Source organism: Mus musculus, chromosome 7 (assembly GCF_000001635.26).
Source record: "Mus musculus strain C57BL/6J chromosome 7, GRCm38.p6 C57BL/6J".
NCBI classification, from domain to species: domain Eukaryota; kingdom Metazoa; phylum Chordata; class Mammalia; order Rodentia; family Muridae; genus Mus; species Mus musculus.
This window is the reverse complement of record NC_000073.6, coordinates 41,619,995-41,633,106: the sequence shown is the minus strand read 5'-3', so window position 1 is coordinate 41,633,106 and position 13,112 is coordinate 41,619,995. Positions and strand designations below refer to the sequence as shown.

At 39.1% G+C, this 13,112-nt stretch overlaps 1 long non-coding RNA gene across 1 annotated transcript; it reads left to right on the top strand.

Annotated features, from left to right (window-relative positions):
* Nucleotides 1-93: 93 nt before the first annotated feature.
* Nucleotides 94-12,827, top strand: Gm51480. Its single transcript, XR_003946761.1, has 3 exons — nt 94-182; nt 11,227-11,423; nt 12,454-12,827. It is a non-coding gene; the product is annotated as a predicted gene, 51480 (long non-coding RNA).
* The last annotated feature ends 285 nt before the right edge of the window (nt 12,828-13,112 follow it).

The following is a 13,112-nucleotide window of genomic DNA, read 5'->3' as shown; positions in this document are numbered from 1 at the left end:
CATCGGGACATGCAGTTCCCTCAGAAAGCACGGATAGGAGGCGGGTCTTCCCTGCAGGCGGTGCTCAGTGTTCTGCTTTGCCTCTGAGGGAGAGGTACGCAATGGACAGGAGTGCAGTGCACTGTGGGCCCGCTGTGCGGAGCCATGAGGACAGCGCAGAACCCCGCCGTGGTGAAGCTTATGTAAGCGAGTAGCAGCTTACTGATCCCTGATGGAGTAGGGCAAACGACCGAGTTGGCTGTGGTCATCTTTCCCGGGATAGGGGCGGGTGACAGTGGGACAGCCAGCGTCCAGTAGTTTTCAGAAACCTGAGATTGACCCCTCCTAGTGGCCCCTGGGCAGATCTGTCTGGACGGGCCAGAAGCTTCCATTGAGGACTCTGATGCTGTGCGGGCCCTGCAGCAGTGATGATTTTAGCGGTTCTTATTGCGTATTAAAAAAAAAAAAAAAAAAAAAAAAAAAGACCGAGTCTCATTAAGTAACTTTCACTAGCTAGAACTTGGCATGTAGACCAAGCTGGCCTAGAACTCAATAGATCTGTCTGTCTACGCGTTCTGATTGTTGAATGAAGGCATGGGCAACTACTCTGACTGGAATAGGTGGAGTTTTAGAGTTGGACCATAAGGCAGCTAGTTTCTTTGTGTTTAAGTTTCTGATTATACTGTTTTGTTACTCTGTTCTTTCCCAAGTGTTAGTACACCTTTTTTATTATTGTAATGCTGGGACAAATTCAAAGATTTTTGTCTATGTTTGTGGGTGCAAACATTCATCAGTAATGGTCACTTCCTTGATGATCCGCCCACCAGTTACCTAGCAACAGCCAGGTAAGAGCCTGGCTTGATAAAAAAGCTCGCGCTCTCTCTCTCTCTCTCTCTCTCTCTCTCTCTCTCTCTCTCTCTCTCTCTCTCTCTCTCTCTCCCTCCCTCCCTCCCTCCCTCCCTCCCTCCCTCCCTCTAATGTCCCCAGCCAGCCTCTTCCCCTCTTTCTCTTTTCTTCTGTTCTTCTCTGTCCCCGTCTTCTCTGCCTCTACCGACTTCCCCAGGTTCCAAATAAACTCCCTTTCATACTAAGTTCATCCTATAGCTGATTTCTCAGAGGGAACTCTTTGGCATGGGCCTAGGCAGGCAGGCGCTCCCTTTGGTACCACTGGCTCCATTTTATAAAACACATTAAAATTAATATATGACATCTAGATTATAATTTATTCTTCTCAGATCTCTGACTACATTGACAGCTAAGCTAACTGCAGCTTAACAGCTAGATAGGGCGACCAGCCCCTTACCCCAAGGTAATCCACTACTGTATTAGCTCTTTAGTCAATTCATTAGATAGTTAAGACTACCAGATCGCTTAACAAAAAGGCAGACTGGTTGCCTTGCTCACAGGCTTCATGATAGAAGATATACAAGTTCCAGATGTAATCTTTCCAAGATGTAACCTTCTGCTACTCCCTTATCTAAAAAACTCGGTTTTCAGTGACTGTTCCCCAGTGATCAACCACCTATGTCTCATGGTCAATAGCTGTATAGAAAGATGTAGCTTTATGAAAGGTCTGAGGGTATAAGCTTAACTTATGAGGATCCAAGAAAACATTTGAGGGTAGACAGTGCCTTGAGGTCAATAATTCAAAGATATAAAAGTTGGAGGACATAAAAAAACAAAAACAAAACCTTAGAGCCTGGCAGTGGTGGTGCACGCCTTTAGTCCCAGTACTTGGGAAGCAGAGGCAGGCGGATTTCTGAGTTCGAGGCCAGCCTGGTCTACAAAGTGAGTTCCAGGACAGCCAGGGCTGCACAGAAACCCTGTCTCGAAAACAAGCAAACAAACAAACAAACAAAAACTTAGATGGTGATAGGAAAATTATTTCAGGTACAAAACGCTTCAGATTTCTTCCCCTCACTATATTAAGACTTCAAAAGTTCAGAAGACAGAAAAACCCTGTCTCAAAAATCCAAAATAATAATAATAATAATAATAATAATAAAACTAAGAGAAGGATAGCCAAGAGACTGAAGAAAGGAAACAATGTCAGCTATAACTACTCAAACACAAAGTACAAAGAACATCAAACAAGAGCATCAAAATCAAGAATAAAACATCATTTTTTAAATGGTCACAGACCTTTCAAGAATAACTTAAAGTAATAATAGCTTCAATTTTCAAATCAAATGAAACATGTCACATGATTGGATTAAGAAACAAAGCCAGGCCGGTCAGTGGTGGTACACACCTTTAATCCCAGCACTTGGGAGGTAGAGGCAGGTGGATTTCTGAGTTAGAGGCCAGCCTGGTCTACAAAGTGAGTTCCAGGACAGCCAGGGCTACACAGAGAAACCCTGTCTCGGGAAAAAAAAACAAAACAAAACAAAACAAAAACAAACAAACAAACAAGAAACAAAACCAGTCTAAGATACTCAGCTTTTTTTTTTCTTTTTTTCGAAACATATTCACTCCTTCCATTCATTCAAGTCCAGCAGTCATGACATCCACCATTTTAGTTTATTTTTTACTTCTCACTTCATTATTGTCATTACTTAATCTTTACCCTGTATCCACACAGGGGATGTCTTTTACACAAGAATAAGTTGTCCTTTACCTAGTATGTGATTTTTATATTGCAAGTCTAATCATCATTAGTAGTGATTGAAAGACAGCCTAGGATGAAGTGGGAATCATGAAGGAAATATATCCTCACCCCCAGAGACCAGGTCACTGTAGTTCTCCCACATGGCATCCTGAACAAAGCCCTCTGAGCAGTGTCCAGGCATCATCACTTTTATTGGGAGAAGTCTATGTTCTTTGAAAAGTGATGGACCCTGACTTGAAAATTAAGTTCCCATGGTGTGTGCTGGATGAGTCATTTACTTTGCTAAGGGAATGTTTGTAACTAAAGGTCTTGTTCTACTATCAGTAATCTATATAAACTATTTGAAAACTTATGCTCTAAGAGGGAAGACTCTGTGACTTATCTGTAAAGTTCCAAGAGAATCTCAGAGGAAACTTTATTGAAGATGGACCTTTCTTCAGTTATTTATAATGATTCTGTGTAGGGGTAAGACCTCTTGCTCTTTTCCCTGTCCACTGGTGTCCTTATTCAGCTCATGCTTAGCTAACATGTCGGTGGCACTTTGAGGGTGTCATTTTGGTTATTACTGGGAAACATGATTGCCTGCAAACTTCCTGATCTTCTGGCTCTTATGGTCTGGTTTTTCTGCTTCTTCTTCTGAAATGGTCTCTAAGCCTTTGATATACAAATGTTTCTCTAGGGCTGGAGAGATGCCTCAGAGGTTAAGAGCACTGATTGCTCTTCTGAAGGTCCTGAGTTCAAATTCCAGCAACCACAAGGTGGCTCACAGCCATCAGTAGTGAGAACTGTCACTTTCTTCTAGAGTGTCTGAAGACAGCTATAGAATAAATAAATCTTTAAAAAAAACCAATGTTTCTCTACATGTATCATTGATATTAGGCTCCAGAACTCTGCATGTTGATTAGTTGTGCTTTTCTGTAGTGATCCCTGTGTGTTGCAAACAGAAGTTTCCTTGATGAGTAGTAAAGATGATATTTATTTGTAGGTATAGGGCCAGATATTTACAGATTGTGGGGATTTTGCTGGTTTAATAAATTAGTGCTGTGGAGTCTCCTTCAATAACCATGACTTCACTAGCACTAGCAGTGAGCATGTTTTCCCTCTGGTTGAGTAGGTCTTAAGTCTAATTAGAGCTGTTGTTTACTGTCATGGTTTATGCGCCACTACTTTACCCTTATTTATTGTGCAATGCTGGTCATTGATGTAGCTAATAGGCATCACAGCTAGGAAAGACTTGGTTGCTTGTCTCTTTGGAAACTATTTGGTACCATAATAGCTAGTCCCAGGGTGGGAGCATTCAGCACAGTGCCAGCTCAAGAATCTCTGGGCCCTGTTTTTTGAAGTGCATGGTCTGTGTCTTTAGCAATGGGTACATCCTTTCTACTTCTCTGGCCAGATAAGTAATGCAGCAATGGGCTGTAGGTTTTGGGAGTCTCTTAGATAGCCCTAGTAAACAATTCAAAAGAACTTCTCAGGACTGCTATTAGGATTTTCATTAAGTGGTCTTCAGTTCTTGGAGAGAGGGTTCTCAGCTCAAGTAAGATACATAACTATATATGTAGCTTTATAAACAGAATTATATGAAGTTTGGTTTCAAGGCAAATAGTTAGACATCCTTACATGGTACCGTCCATCCATCCATATTCGCCTCCCTTCCCCTTCCCTTAGGAAACCTCCTTTCCTGTTTCCCCTATCACATCACTTATGCACCATGACTGTTTCAGGCACCTTTTTATTAAGTTACCGTCCTTCCTCTTCCTTCTGTATTTGCTTCCCTCAGGAAGCCTCGTTCCTATTTCCATTACCAGATCCTTTGTGCTGTGGTATTCACCTTTACATCCCACATTTACCTCACTGCACATCCCTAAAATGCTCCCAATTACCCATTGTATTTTTGCGACATGTTTTTGTTAAAAATATCACTCATAGAATGGCTAACATTAATGATACCTTTCCAGTATAAAATAGAAATTCATTACCCCAAGGTAGCAGTAAACAAACACAAGCTCTAATTTATTTACTAGTAATTGAGACAGAAAGTTAATTTAATATTATACATAATCTATAACATATACTTAAAGCTCAAATCCTATAATATCCTATAATATCTTTACATCGAAGCTATACCATACAAATATAAATATCCTGTTCCACTGAAGTACATAAATGTGCAACAATTTTGATTTTAGATGGTTATGAGAAATATTAGTTACAAGTCTTTATGTTTTAAATTATTACAAGTTTAGTCAAATGTAACATGAATTCTATACCATTATTAGTAGTTGATTTCAGAATAATTCTGTATGAAACATTAGTACATATGTAACCTATTTTCAAAAAATTGCTTAGTGGATATCATATTTATTTAGGGTTTCTATTGCTGTGAGAGACATCATAACCATAGTAACTCCTATAAAGGAAAATATTTAAGGAACACACTTACAGTTTTAGGTTTTGTCAATTATCTCCATTTGGGAAGCATGGTGGCACACAGGCAGATATGGTGTTGAAGAGGTAGCTGAGAATTCTACACATGGTTCGAGAGGAGGCAGGAAGAATGACAATGGATGGGCCTTGCTTAAGCATCTGAAACCTTAAAGTCCACCCCCAGTGACTTCTTCCAATTAAACCACACATACTCCAACAAGGCCACACCCTCTAATAATGTCACTTCCTATATATCTGTGCAGGCCACTTTCAGGCAAACCACCAGAGTGAATATACGATGTATTTCTAGGTAAAATGTTTTCAAATTCATACCAGTGTAGAGCTTCCTAGTGTGACTCTCTGATATTGAGGAAGGGTTAAATATTGGTTAAAGGCTTCTATCTATACTTCATATTTTAAAGAACATTTTTCTTGGGTGAACAAGTATGTCAGTAATTACCCTTGCTTTTGTCTCATACGTGAATTTTATAATGTGTTCTAAATTTACAGTCTTTGGTAATGTATTCAAAACATTCTTTACATTTGAAAAGACTTTTTCCAGTATGGATTCCAGGATGATTTTTAAGATTTGCAAATCAGGTAATAGATTTTGAACATTCTTTACATCTGTAAAGGTTCTCTTATGACTGGATTCTGTGATGTTTTTGAAGAGATGAGCCCTCAGCAAAAGACTTGCCACATTCTTTGCATTTTTAAGGTTTCTCTCCTGTATGGATTCTGCAGTGTCTTTGAAGATGTGAGTGCTGGGTAAAGGACTTGCCACAATCTGTGCATTTGTAAGGTTTCTCACCAGTATGGATTCTGTGATGAATTTTAAGAGCTGAGGCCATGGTAAAAGATTTGCCACATTCTTTACATTTGTAAGGTTTCTCTCCAGTGTGGATTCTGTGGTGGGCTTTAAGAGTCGAGCCCTCAGTAAAAGACTTGCCACATTCTTTACATTTGTAGGGTTTCTCTCCAGTATGAATTCTGTGGTGGGTTTTAAGAGTTGAACCCTCTGCAAAACCCTTGCCACATTCCTTACACTTGCAAGGTTTGTTTCTACTGTGTATTCTGTGGTGGGCTTGAAGATGTGAGCCCTGGGAAAAGGACTTGCCACATTCTTTACATTTATAAGATTTCTCTCCTGTGTGGGTTTTATGATGCCTTTGAAGAGAATAGCTATTAGAAAAGGACTTGCCGCAATCTGTACATATGTAAGGTTTCTCTCCAGTATGGATTCTGTAGTGGGTTTGAAGATGGGAGTGCTGAGTAAAGGACTTGCCACATTCTTTACATTTATAAGATTTCTCTCCAGTATGGGTTCTGTGATGTGTTCGAAGACAGGAGCTGCTGATAAAAGCCTTGCCACAATCTGCACATTTGTAAGGCTTATCTCCAGTATGAATTCTGCTATGAACTTGAAGATTTGATCGTTTGGCAAAGGACTTCCCACATTCTTTACATTTGTAGGGTTTTTCTCCAGTATGGATTCTGTGGTGGGATTTAAGAGTTGAGCCCTCGGCAAAAGACCTGCCACATTCTTTACATTTATAAGATTTCTCTCCAGTATGGGTTTTGTGATGTGTTCGAAGACAGGATCGGCTGGTAAAGGACTTGCCACAATCTGCACATTTGTAAGGTCTATCTCCGGTATGAATTCTGCTATGACCTTGAAGATTTGATCGTGTGGCAAAGGACTTTCCACATTCTTTACATTTGTAGGGTTTCTCTCCTGTATGGATCCTGTGGTGGGATTTAAGAGTTGAGCCCTCGGCAAAAGCCTTGCCACAATCTGTACATTTGTAAGGTTTCTCTCCAGTATGAAGCCTTAGATGAATTTGAAGAGAGTAGCCATGAGTAAAGGACTTGCCACACTCTTTACATCTGTATGGTTTCTCACCAGTGTGGATTCTCTGATGAGCTTGCAGATATGAACCTGTAGTAAAAGACCTTTTACATATTTTACATTTATAAGGTTTTTCTCCAGTATGGATTGTATAATTCTCTCTGTAGCCTGAGAACTGAGAAAAGGACTTCCCACATTCTGTAGATTTGCATGGCGTTCCTCCAGGTTGAAGCATCTTAAGTCTAGTGAGGCCTGAGGAGTTCCTGGAGTATTTCCCAGATTTCCTATATTTTTGTTGAACAAAGAATCTCGGATGCCCAACAAGTTTCGAAGGAGAGGTAATCTCCAGTTTATATACTTTATATTTTTGCGTTTTCTCTCTAGTGTGGCTTGAATCATTTTGAGTCATATTTAAATAGAAATTGAAGGATTTATCACTTCCCATAAACAGGCATGGTTTTCTTTGAATATCATTTACCTTATCCCTATCAATGCTTGGTGATTCAACAGAGACTTTGCTGTACTTATCATATCTCTGTCTGTTAAATTCTCCTCTAGCCTTAATTTCAGTACATTGACTACAATTTGAGGACTCATTTGCAATTTTATCCTGCTGGCTGCTTGTGGACAGCTTCTCTTGGCTATAGTCCTGCTGGTACAAAGATGATTGTGTATACTGACCAGAGACACCCCTACATCTATCATTATTGTAACAATTCTCCAGAGAACAATTACTTATCTGTCCTTCACTAGGAGTTACATCTTGTTTATAGGTATTCCAGGAGTCGTTACCTTGGTAAGCAATCTCTGTAAACTGACTGTTGTGGTTATTATGCAGTGCAAAGTCTGTAGTAAGGCCTTTATTATCTTCCTGGTATCTGTGGCGGTATTCAGAAATACCCAACCAATGATGGCTTCCACTTCCTACTGGATTCTCATGCACAGTCTTATGTTGATTTACATTGCAGTCCGTGTCATTAGGTAGATTTACCTGTTGAGGAAGTTGTAAAGAATTTTCAGTCAAATACGTCTCACTCTGATATCATTATGTGTTGTCCTGTGATAGTAATCCCCTTTTCGTCACAGAATACTGAAATACTGCTTAATCCCATACTCCATAAAACAGCTCTCAAAGACTCCTATGTACCCCCCACCCCATGTTACTTCTCAGTGAATTCACACTTCTATGAAGACTAAAGTTGTGTTTCAAAGACTGACGGGAATGTTTTCCTAAAAGAGCCTCCCGCTGTGAATGTGGACGTGGCCCAGAGTGAACTGTGTGAGGAGAAGGCTGAGTTTCTTTATCTCCCCTGTCAGGAATGTCAGCAGTGGGAGTTGCATACACATCAGATCCATCATCCCAGAACTCATGCTCTTCACTGTCACCTCTACGTTCCCAGAACTTCCTTACGTGTAACTTTCCAAGCCTGGAACTTCCAAATTGTCCTGGTCCTTCTCTCTGGGCAGATTCTTGTTTGCTCTCTATTTTGAACAGTTCCTTGTTATGAAAGCAAGACAGGACTGGAAGAAATGAAAGAAAATCATTATTTCACTTTGTGGGCTTCCATGAAAATAATATAGAAACATGATGCAAAAAGGCACACCACTACAAGGACTGTGCCAAGATGATCTCACCCAACCTTCAGCTCTTCTGCTGTCAGGAAACAAGTGTGCTGAACATGATGGATGCAAGAGGATAGCACATGGAGACATAGCATATAATTTGTAATAAACGGAAGGGCTGGCCTGAACTCTGTAGTGTAACAGACAATTCATACAGAATTGTGTCATGGTGAAAACTGAAACTATTATTCGGTAATAAAAACAGACTCTTCACTTTGAAAGTGAATTGTCAGATTGGACATAAAATAACTTTCTAAACACACAAGGAAAATAATAAAAAAAAAATGAATAACTACAACATATAGTTATTCTAGAATAGATTCTTAGTTTTAGATTAAGCAATATATTTCATAACATGTCAGAATATCCAATATACTTGAAAACACTGAGTAACTAGGAAAACAAAGAGAACATGTGAAACAAATGAGAGCTACCAGGCCACAGAACTCAATGGACGCCATGACACAAGTTTTAAAATTTCCAAATAATCATAGTTTTTAGGACAGTTCACTTTTTCAGATACCTAGAAAATTTTTTAAAACAAGAAAAGCCCTTTGGTGTACAAATCAAAATTTTCAACCACACTGCAATGTAAAACAAAATTGAAACATAACATATAATAAAGCAGAGTTTATATGTGTAAATACACATATTATTTTTAATGTAATTTTAACTGAAAGAAAACTCTCTTTTGCCTTCCTTTCCTGCCTAGAGTTCATCTCAGACACTCTCCATGCAACTCTACCAAGTGCTATCCTCAAGATAACCTCCTTTTCTTATTATCAGGGTATTATTAACACACACACACACACACACACACACATACACACAAATACATACACACAACACACATGCACAAATATATAAATAAAAACTTTTAGTAAGTCTTTGTAGTTTATGTGCATATGAGTTCAGGGCTGGCCACTCTGTATTAAAACAACTAATAAAAGTGCTCAGCCCTGAGAGAGGCTAATTTTCCATCTCTTAGCAGTCATTAGTTACTCAGTTCTTTGGCTAGGACAAGACATAGACAGAGGAGCTGAATTGGATACAAAGCAGTAGAAGAGACTTCATTTCTGCAAGTAGGTAAATCAATACAGAATGAAAATGACGTTGTCTGATAGTCCCTCAAGTAAATATTTTTATTTTATCTCATTATATACATATAACATTTAATTTATACAATTTATTATATATTATATATTATATATTATACATTATATATTATATATTATATTATTATGTTTTATTTATATTTGTGTGAAATTCTACACAGTACATATGTGAGATATACGAAATTATGCTACTTGGGATGACAATAGGCCCCAAAAGAACCACAGACTGTCAATAATCCCAGTACTGGGTGTGAGAAACCTCATTAAAACATGTTTTTGTATATAATCACTATCTGAAAATAAGGATGATTTCACTTTTTTTCCCCTTTTCAATCTCTATCCTCTTAAACTACCTCAAGCTCTTTTAGACCAATAGGTAAGACTTCACCAGTATACAAGTCAGGGATAGACAGAGTGGACAACATTGTTTGTTCCAGTTGTTAGATGGGCATCCTTATTGGTTCCTGATTTTAGAGAGACAGTTTGCAGTTCTCTTCTTTTAGAATAATTTTGGATCTGGATCTACATTTTCTAACATGTAGATATGCTGCTCATGTCCCTAATATCTCCCAGATACTTATCGTGAAGAGATGTTATATTTTTTCAAAGGCCATTTCTCCGTCTAATGAGGTGATTATAGATTTTTTTTCTTTTTTTTTTTTCTTTTTTGTCTTACAGTGTGTATCCCTAGAAGGTGTAAGAGACAAAAAAAAAAAAAAAAAAAAAAAAAAAAAAAAAAAAATCTTTGTGTTCAGAGATTAGCATTAGGGAAACCCGGAATGTTCAACACATAGAATTGTTCCTTTAAATGTGGGGTACACACAACTTGTTATGAGCCCATAGCATTGGGAGAAGGTGTGGATAACTGCCTGGTGAAGTTTGTGCTGTGCGGCCAATGCCAAGGATCCCTCCCCAGACTCTTATTGTAAGCGTGTCAATATATATAACCTATCTTTATGGGAGGTATCACATGAAGTCAATCTAAAGAACCCATCTTTATGGAGGATGTCACAATGTGCTGTACAAAGAGTTTTTGATGTGGACATGTCTAGACCTTTATTGTGCATACAGGATATAGTTACTTATTACCAGGAAACAAACCACCAGATTTTGTTGCGCTTAAGTGTGCCTAAAATAAACTATTGAAGGTCAAGCCAACAAAGTTTGAATCAACACCAGCTCTTCGCTGTGTTGAATCAAGCTGCCTTCTTCTTTACCCTAAACTGTTATTCCACTAGCCTAGGTGGTCACAGAGAATCCAGTAACTGGCATTCCAAGTTCAGGGGAGAGCCCTCACGGAATGTAACAACAAAAATGTTTTCAGTAGAAGTGGCTAGTTCCATCACCCAAGGAGTCTCACAAAGGTGAAAGAGAAATAGCATGCGTTCCTCTCAGTCTGTGAGGCCAAAGCATTTCATACAACTGTTGAAATGTTCAGTAAGATCCAAAGCAGCAAAATGTTCAAAGCAGCAGCTCTGCACCTTTGTACAAATTCCTGTAAATTTTATTCTTTGGTTTCCTGGACAAGGAACCCTGGATGTTGCAAATTAGGAGTGCATAGGAGCTAATATAAAAAGAGCTCATGTAATGGTGAACAAATTCTGATCAATTATTTTGCAATCTAGACGAAAGCAATGTATTGTGTGGACCCTCTCAGGAAGATTGTAAAAAGGAAAAAAGAAAAAAAGCTGCTGGACACATCTTGGTACCACCAGCTCAGAGGACTCCGTGGCGGTTCAGGTTTCCAGGCGGTTGTTCATCCAAGCATCTGGAGGTCACCTTCTTCTGTAAACTGAGCAGAGACTGCCCTGCATCACCTGGGGTCAGTGGAGCGGTGGACAGAGCTATGAGTGAGCACCGGGACTAGGCAGTCCCACTGCTTAGGTTTTTGTGTGCCCTCAAAGTGGGAATGATGCAGTATGGAATGATCAGCAGTCCCTTCATGAGGAAATACTAAATATTAAAACAGGCCTAACTTCTAGTATGAAAACAATTACAACTAGCACATATAGAAATTTCACTATTCCTTAGAATATTTTTCTAATTTATGAAGGTCCAAAATTATATTTTGACTATTACATGACCTCTGAGGCATAAACACTCTTATGAAAGCAATGGGAGCTTCCCAGCCAAGACTCCCATCCTACTTTGATTCCCGAGTGACATCAGAATTAGGAGGCTATCAAATATTTAAACAACAATCTTTAAAAATAAGAAGAGGGCCATCAGTCACCCAAATCACCAAATACTAGGCTGCATTTAGCTATCTCAGTTTCAAATTTGTTAACATTAAAGGCTGATGATATCTTTTCCGTTGCCCAAACTATTTTACACCAAAGGAGACACAGTCTAAATATATTAAAAATGGAAAGACTAGGCCGGGCAGTGGTGGCGCACGCCTTTAATCCCAGCACTTGGGAGGCAAAGGCAGGCGGATTTCTGAGTTGGAGGCCAGCCTGGTCTACAAAGTGAGTTCCAGGACAGCCAGAGCTACACAGAGAAACCCTGTCTCGGAAAAAAGAAAGAAAGAAAGAAAGAAAGAAAGAAAGAAAGAAAGAAAGAAAGAAAGAAAGAAAGAAAGAAAGAAAGGAAGGAAGGAAGGAAGGAAGGAAGGAAGGAAGGAAGGAAGGAAGGAAGGAAGGAGAAAAGGAAAAGGAAAAAAAGGAAAAAAGGAAAAGGAAAAGGAAAAGGAAAAGGAAAAGGAAAAGGAAAAGGAAAAGGAAAAGGAAAAGGAAAAGGAAAAGGAAGGACAGCCGGCCGGCAGGCAGGCAGGCAGACAGACTAGAAAATAACCAATGGAAAGTGCCATATGTCCTCCAAGTATCAGGGAGACACAATATTTATCTTTCCAGGAAATGAAGTCCCAGATGGCACCTGCTCTAATGCCGCCAACCACAACCCTATCCTGGAGACCAACAGAATAATAAAGTGTATGAAGAAGACAAGTGTATAAGAAAATACAACCTAAGAGGAAGAATAAGCTGATGACTTGGGAAAGACATCAGGACACAATACTACTAATCCCAAAACTATGATTTTATACTTACTCACTACACGCTAATACTTAGCTTGTCAATGCAAGCTGAGTCAGGAAGTGTGAAAGGCATCTGTGTAATAGGAAATAATATAATGTTGTTTTCAAATGCTAAGGAGTAGGGCTGGTGAGACGGCTTAGTGAGTAAGAGCACTAACTGCTCTTCTAAAGGTCCTGAGTTCAAATTGCAAGCAACCACATGGTGGTTCACAACCACCCATAACGAGATCTGATGCCCTCTTCTGGTGCATCTGAAGACAGCTACAGTATACTTATTTATAATAATAAATAATAATAATAATAAATAAATCTTTGGGCCTGTGCGAGAAGGGCCAACCTGAGTGAATGGGGCTGACCAGAGCGAGCAGAGGTCCTAAATTCAATTCCCAACAAGCAGATGAAGGCTCACAACTATCTGTATCGCTACAGTGTGTACTCATATACATAAAATAAATAAATAAATCTTTTTTTTAAATG